The sequence below is a fragment of the Oncorhynchus gorbuscha genome, linkage group LG23 (assembly GCF_021184085.1).
Source record: "Oncorhynchus gorbuscha isolate QuinsamMale2020 ecotype Even-year linkage group LG23, OgorEven_v1.0, whole genome shotgun sequence".
NCBI lineage: Eukaryota > Metazoa > Chordata > Actinopteri > Salmoniformes > Salmonidae > Oncorhynchus > Oncorhynchus gorbuscha.
Genome location: NC_060195.1, coordinates 55,024,199 through 55,031,817, shown reverse-complemented (window position 1 = coordinate 55,031,817; position 7,619 = coordinate 55,024,199).

Here is a 7,619-nt window from a genome sequence, read left to right as displayed (position 1 = left end):
TACCCTGCCTAAATAATAATAGGACATGTGATCATGCACACAGTACAACACTACTGCTGTTGTATTGTGTAATCTTTGGTCAATTTTTAAATATAATGAACAAAAATATAAAAACAACATGCAGCTATTTCAAAGGTTTTACTGAGCTACAGTTCATATGAGGAATCAGCCAACTGAAATGAATTCATTAATGATGTGATCTTCCTGTCTGGGTTGGCGCCCCCCCCCCCCCCCCCTTGGGTTGTGCCGTGGCGGAGATCTTTGTGGGCTATACTTGGCCTTGTCTCAGGATGGTAAGTTGGTGGTTGAAGATATCCCTCTAGTGGTGTGGGGGCTGTGCTTTGGCAAAGTGGGTGGGGTTATATCCTTCCTGTTTGGCCTTGTCCAGGGGTATCATCGGATGGGGCCACAGTGTCTCCTGACCCCTCCTGTCTCAGCCTCCAGTATTTATGCTGCAGTAGTTTATGTGTCGGGGGGGCTAGGGTGCAGCCATGGGTGGACCTTGGAGGGCATAGACCAAACCACTGACCCACTGGGGAGCCAGGCCCAGGCCCAATCAGAATGAGTTTTTCCCCACAGACAGAAATAATCCTCAGCACCCCTCATATCCGGTACAATTACTTTTATTAATGTAAACTGTCTACATTTTAAGAGGAAATTATTTTGATTTAAATAGCGCCTGATGTGCTTTCTTTCATTCACGTATGGACTAATGAACAAGGGAGTCTCTTCAAATAATGTGAACATCACAGCTTGATACAATTTGAAAGGAAACACTTTGAAGTTTGTGGAAATGTGAAATTAATGCAGGAGAATATAACACATTAGATCTGGTGAAAGATAATTTGCAAGAGAAAGGCCATAATATAATTTTGTAGTTTAAGTTACATTTAGATTTTGGCCACTAGATGGCAGCAGTGTGTGTGCAAAGTTTCAGATTGATCCAGTGAAGCATTGCAATACTGGACAATATTTTGTATCAAGTCTGCCCAAATGTGCCGAATTGGTCAATTGATACATTTTCAAGTACATAACTATAGAGAACATACACAAATAGTATGGTGATACAAAATGTAAGTGTACACACTCCAAGGAATGTCATACATGATTGATCATTAGGGGGTTGGTGTGGAGCTAGAGACAGCAGGGGTTCAAACTGTAGAAACTAGTTCCTACATTTGAATATAAAAATGGATCTATGCTACGATTGATCTCTGGGACCCTCAGGAGGACAAATCAGAGCAAGATTACTGAATGTAAGTACATTATTTACCTTCAGATGTAAAAAAGTTTTTATTGTTGTGCACTCTCCTCAAACAAAAGCATGATATTTTTTTACTGTAATAGCTACTGTAAATTGGACAGTGCAATTAGATTGACAAGACTTAAAGCTTTCTGCCCATATAACACATCTCCGTGTCCTGGAAAGTTTGCTCTTACTTACAACGTATGATATAATTTCCCAACATAACTATAAATAATGATGTATCGCCATGATGTATCGCTCCCTGCACAGATGATTCATAGATCCCCTGGTGAAGGAAGACTACTGACATGTAACTGGCTCCCACACCTGACAGCTAGAGTGGTGGACGCTGCCTCAACCTCAGCTGGGGCTCAGACTGGCCCCCAGCCTCAGCCCAGGCTTCAGCCTCTGCCTCAACCCCCTCAGGCCCAGCCTCTGCCTCAACCCACAGCTGCAGCTTCAGCCCTACCCTATCTTCCCAGCCACATCCCCGACCCTATACCTCATCCCCAGCCTCAGGTGGCGTATCCGCCCATCCCTTTTTGAGCCGAGGAGAGCACAGCTGCAGCCCAACAGGCTGTTGATACCGCTGAGTTGTCCCGGCCGACAGCCATGTGAAGGTTGCAAGGCTCTGGGCCAGTAGAAGACAAAAATGAAAAAGGCAGTAGTTCAGACTCAGGGTGTGTCCAAAATGGCACCCTATCCCCTCTACAGGCTCTGGTCGAAAGTAGTGCACGATATAAGGAATAGAGTGCCATTTGGGATGCATGCTGACTCAGAGCTATGGAATGACTGACCTACAAACCTGTCTGTCTTCTCTCCGCAAAGAAATATCCACCACAAAGTATTTTCATCTGTTTATTAGTTATTATAGCACTGGTAAAAATAATCAACATATTAATGACATAACATTAGGTGTATTATGTCATGGGTGCAAGAATAGCATAACGGCTTGAATGAGTAGCTGCAATAATCTTTGGTTGTATAGTATTGGAGAATGAATAGTGTTTATTATTGCTGAGCTGTGTGGTTGGTGGGTCAGATCATGGCAGCAGATGTCTCTCCTGAGGGAGAGCATAGCATGTGTTTAGTGGTTGAGAGTCTGGGTCTGGCTCAGACCTGGGTTCAAGTAGTATTTGGTTTCTGTCAAATGCTTTGAGCAGTTTGATCGAGCCTATCTGGAGTGCCAGATGGTTAGATGCACACGTTTGGAACTACCCCAATCGGTTCAATTGCGCCGCGCCAGCTCAATCAAGTGTAGCTTAAACATTGAAAGAAAACAAATACTATTTGAATCCAGGTCGTCTAGCTCATCGAGCAGTCATCAAACCCTGCCTGTTGTGTGGAAACTTTAACATTGTCTGACAAAAGAAGTGGGGGAACGAGAAACACATTGAAGGATTTTCAGAGACACTGTGTGTGCAGGAAATCAAATTAGAGTTGCTGAACACTGTGAATGCATTAGATTAAATAAGGAGTAGTGCTAATTAAAATCTGAAAGAAATAGTTTCCCATCCAGTAAGTTTTATTCAACAAATATACTCAAATTTAGGTGTACATTGTATTACATAAAATAAAAAGCAAAAGCATTTCCCTATTGTAGATTTCCTCTTTCTTTAGTTAATTATATTTACTCACCAACCTGGTTAGAAGTAGTTTTAACTATAGTTATATGGAATGGCTGTTGTCGAACATACTGAGGTACATGCAAGCTCTGAGATTAAGTAGCATGTCAAATGGAAATCCTGTCATTCAATTTAGTGCAGCCAGGTAACACAAAGCAGCTCCCTGTTCTGAATGACACCTGTCAAACCCCATTACACCTGGACATGGTTGGGTGGTTGGTAAAGTTTTACGTCTCTACATGAGGTCACAACCTTCGTAAGACCCAAACAGGAAAGAAGTGAGAAATGTAATCAGTTCTGAGATGTTTCTGGACCTTTCTGGATGAGGTAGAACACACGTTGAGCAGGTGGGCGTTGTGATGAAGGTCTTTCTGAAAGGTGAGGAGGTCACCAAGAATTTTCCACTGATCTGCATGGTTCTGTTATCTCTATGATTCAAAGGCTGTTTCTACAACATGACAGATTTATGGAGAGTTTACCTTGGCCTCTGTAGCGACTTATGCTTCTTCACAAAAATCACATTGCTCTTGCATACTCAGACTTGCAGACGGGCTCTGCAGACGGGCTCTGACTTATATAGAGTTTTGAGTGTCTGAAGAACGGTGTCCTTTGTTAAAGTTAACTTAACGCATGGAAGGACCTGCCCCGGTCAGACCTGGGTTCAAATATGATTTGAAATCTTTCAAATACTTTCAGCGTTGGCTTCAGCATGGCTGGAGAGCGACTTTTCTATTGTTTTCATTGCAACAGGCAAGCTCAATCAAGCACAGCTTTACAGTGCTGAACCAAGGTCTTGTTTCAACCATACACAAGGTCTTTCTCTGAAAATCTACTTCAAGACTTGAAGGATAGCACAGGTCATAGATCCCTTTCTCCCCTGTCAACATCATGACATTGGAACAACTAAAATGTATGAGACTGCAGAATGCAGGATTTCATGTCTCTTTCCAAGCATTCGCATCCTACCCTTCTCCCCTGGTGTTTGTGAGATGTCCGAACTCAATCCAAACACTCAGTAGCCTCGAAGAGAATTATTCTGCTCTAACAAGCCAACATCTCACCCTATTACCTATAGTGCGCTACATTTGGCCAGCGCCTCTGAGAGACTTCTAGTTCTAACAGGCTTTTTCCATGCATGTCCAAAACATGCTGTGTCCAAAACATCACCCTATTCCTAAGGCCTATGCTCTGGCCAAAATATCTGCACTGCTCTGGCCAAAAGAAGTGCACAATATAGGGAATAGGGTGCCATTTCAGACACGCGGCCAGTGAGATACAAAGATTTCTTATTTCTGAGTAGTTCTGAATAGTGTATCTAGGACACATGCGAGAGCCATATGTCTCGGTGAAAAAGACACTCCCCCTTGGTTTATTTTCTCGGATCGTTCGTCATGGTGCCTTGTTGGGTACAGTACGCCCCGCTCATTCACTGTACCTCTGTGTATCCGGCCACACTGCTGCCATGGCGAGGAACGAGGAACTAGAATAGTCTGGCATCCATTGCATCCTGACTCTCTCTGTGAGTCTATTCAACACACATTAAACACAGTCATGGTGTATGACTGGTCTAGCTCAGTTGACCTCTACGCCCCTATGGGTATCTACCAGGGTGAGGCAATCAATTCCTGTACTTTTTTTATGGCCATCGTATGGATGGAGTTTATTTTTTACCCATTGCTGGCTCCGTGATATGTGGACAAAGAAGAAGTCGAAACTGATTTTAATTCAGTCAAATCAGGAAGTGAACAATTCCAAGACAACAGAACATACATGAGAACCACTTCACATGCCTGACAGTACTGTATTGTCCAAAATGGCATGGACAAAAACGTATTGGTTGTCAGTCTGCCTCGATTGGTAAGCTTGATTAATTCATTATAATGCTATAAGGCTAATCATCCCACTGGGCCTAATGATAGTATATAAAGGCCTTTAAGTTGGCTATTGGGTTTTCTTCCTCAACAAAGCTATAGATTTCCCCTCTCCTTAATGACAGCTTTGTTATTCTATAATTGTCCATCATTAAAGCTTTCCTAAAGGGTTTATGGATTCTGTCTCAGGGTAGATGTTGATGTTTACTCAGCTAACTGAATGCCTGTTGTGGTCGATGAGAGAGAGAGAGAGAGAGAGAGAGAGAGAGAGAGAGAGAGAGAGAGAGAGAGAGAGAGAGGGAGATTAAACACTGTAAACACAATTAACCCAAGTACATTGGTTTCTTAAATAAACACATTTATTGTAATTAAACAAGCAAAATACCTTTCTACAGGAAACTTCTTTGTGTATCGTAAATACAGTGTGTTTTCTTCACCTTCTGCATAGCGCTGCATCATAATATAAAAATGCCAAATACAAGTTATGAGTTTTAATTATGCTGTATCTGAACCTACACTAGAAAGCCAAAAATAATATTAATGGCATGTTAAGAGATAACACTTTGTAGTGACTTGCAAAAGACAAAGTAATGCAAGTGCATAGCCATAATTCACAATATCTTTCCACTCTTGGCAAAGGGTATGGAACCAGTAATTATTCTATGAGGGGAAGGTATCATTTTAATGGCATGCATATTCGCCATCAATCAAGTATTTCCGATATTAATTTCACAATATATTTCTCCTCTTCTTTTACAGATCTCCAGAGTGGAAATCCCAGAGCATTAACCCTCATCAAATGAAATCTACTATATGTCTATGTATGCCCATTAGAGGATATCTTGCACAAGCTATCTGACTTTTGGGCCAACTTGTCAAGAAGACGCAATGTGTGTGGTACTTGACTGAGTTGACTCTGTACTTTAGGCCCCCCTTCTTGGCACTTTGATATTGGCCGCACCTACATGTGGCTTTGGTGCAGCTGTGTGCTATTGGCTGTTGAAGTGACATGGTGATGGATGTCAAGGACAGGATCACAGTCTGACGCATCTCAGGCGTTTGGTTGAACACACAGGCTTCTCAAGCTCTCTGACCCCCTGGGAAACTGAATTCTTCGCTCCTCAAGGTTGACATGATCACACACAGCAGGTCAATAGGGTCCACTGCCTCCCTTAACCACAAGGCATCCCACTGGTGGGTTAAAGGACTATTGTGAGGTCAGTCCACAGGGGTCAGGTTTTCTGAGCTTTTATATAGACCTCACCCTACAAGCACACACACACAGACACACACACATACACACTTGATCTGATTTAGAGGGACCAGTGTAACAGACTGTTTGTGGTTCCTGGAATGCTTGCAAATGACACATGTGCTTGCTGATACAGTACTGTGTGTGATAGAGGGGGAGATGTTAAATGACAGGGCTGTAAAACCAACATAAACTTTACATTGGTCTGTCTGCTCCCTTCACTTAGTAGGTTACCTCACATGACGGTCTACAGCAGAGAAGTACAACAGAGAAAAGGAGTAGGCTACTGGTATCTCCCTCCACAGCAGATAAGTATAATTTTTTTTAAATATTAGGCAAGTCAGTTAAGAACTAATTCTTATTTTCAATGACAGCCTAGGAACAGTGGGTTAACTGCCTGTTCAGGGGCAGAACGACAGATCTGTACCTTGTCAGCTCAGGGACTTGAACCTGCAACCTTCTGGTTACTAGTCCAACAATCTAACCACTGGGCTACCCTGCCGCCCCAAATAGAGAAAAGGAGTAGGCTACTGGTATCTCCATCCACAGCAGAGAAGTAGAATAGAGAAAATGAGTAGGCTACTGGTATCTCCCTCCACACCTGAGAAGTAGAATAGAGAAAATGAGTTGGCTACTGGTATCTCCCTCCACAGCAGAGAAGTAGAATAGAGAAAATTAGTAGGCTTCTGGTATCTCCCTCCACAGCAGAGGAGTAGAATAGAGAAAAGGAGTAGGCTACTGGTATCACCCTCCACAGCAGAGAAGTACAACAGAGAAAATGAGTAGGCTACTGGTATCTCCCTCCACAGCACAGAAGTAGAATAGAGAAAAGGAGTAGGCTATTGGTATCACCCTCCACAGCAGAGAAGTACAACAGAGAAAATGAGTAGGCTACTGGTATCTCCCTCCACAGCAGAGAAGTAGAATAGAGAAAAGGAGTAGGCTACTGGTATCTCCATCCACAGCAGAGAAGTAGAATAGAGAAAAGGAGTAGGCTACTGGTATCTCCCTCCACATCACAGAAGTAGAATAGAGAAAATGAGTAGGCTACTGGTATCTCCCTCCACAGCAGAGAAGTAGAATAGAGAAAATGAGTAGGCTACTGGTATCTCCCTCCACATCAGAGAAGTACAACAGAGAAAAGGAGTAGGCTACTGGCATCTCCCTCCACATCAGAGAAGTAGAATAGAGAAAAGGAGTAGGCTACTGGTATCTCCCTCCACAGCAGAGAAGTAGAATTGAGAAAAAGAGTAGGCTACTGGTATCTCCCTCCACAGTAGAGAAGTAGAATAGAGAAAAGGAGTAGGCTACTGGTATCTCCCTCCACAGCAGAGAAGTAGAATAGAGAAAAGGAGTAGGCTACTGGTATCTCCCTCCACATCAGAGAAGTAGAATAGAGAAAAGGAGTAGGCTACTGGTATCTCCCTCCACAGCAGAGAAGTAAAATAGAGAAAAAGAGTAGGCTACTGGTATCTCCATCCACAGTAGAGAAGTAGAATAGAGAAAAGGAGTAGGCTACTGGTATCTCCCTCCACAGCAGAGAAGTAGAATAGAGAAAAGGAGTAGGCTACTGGTTTCTCCATCCACAGCAGAGAAGTAGAATAGAGAAAATTAGTAGGCTACTG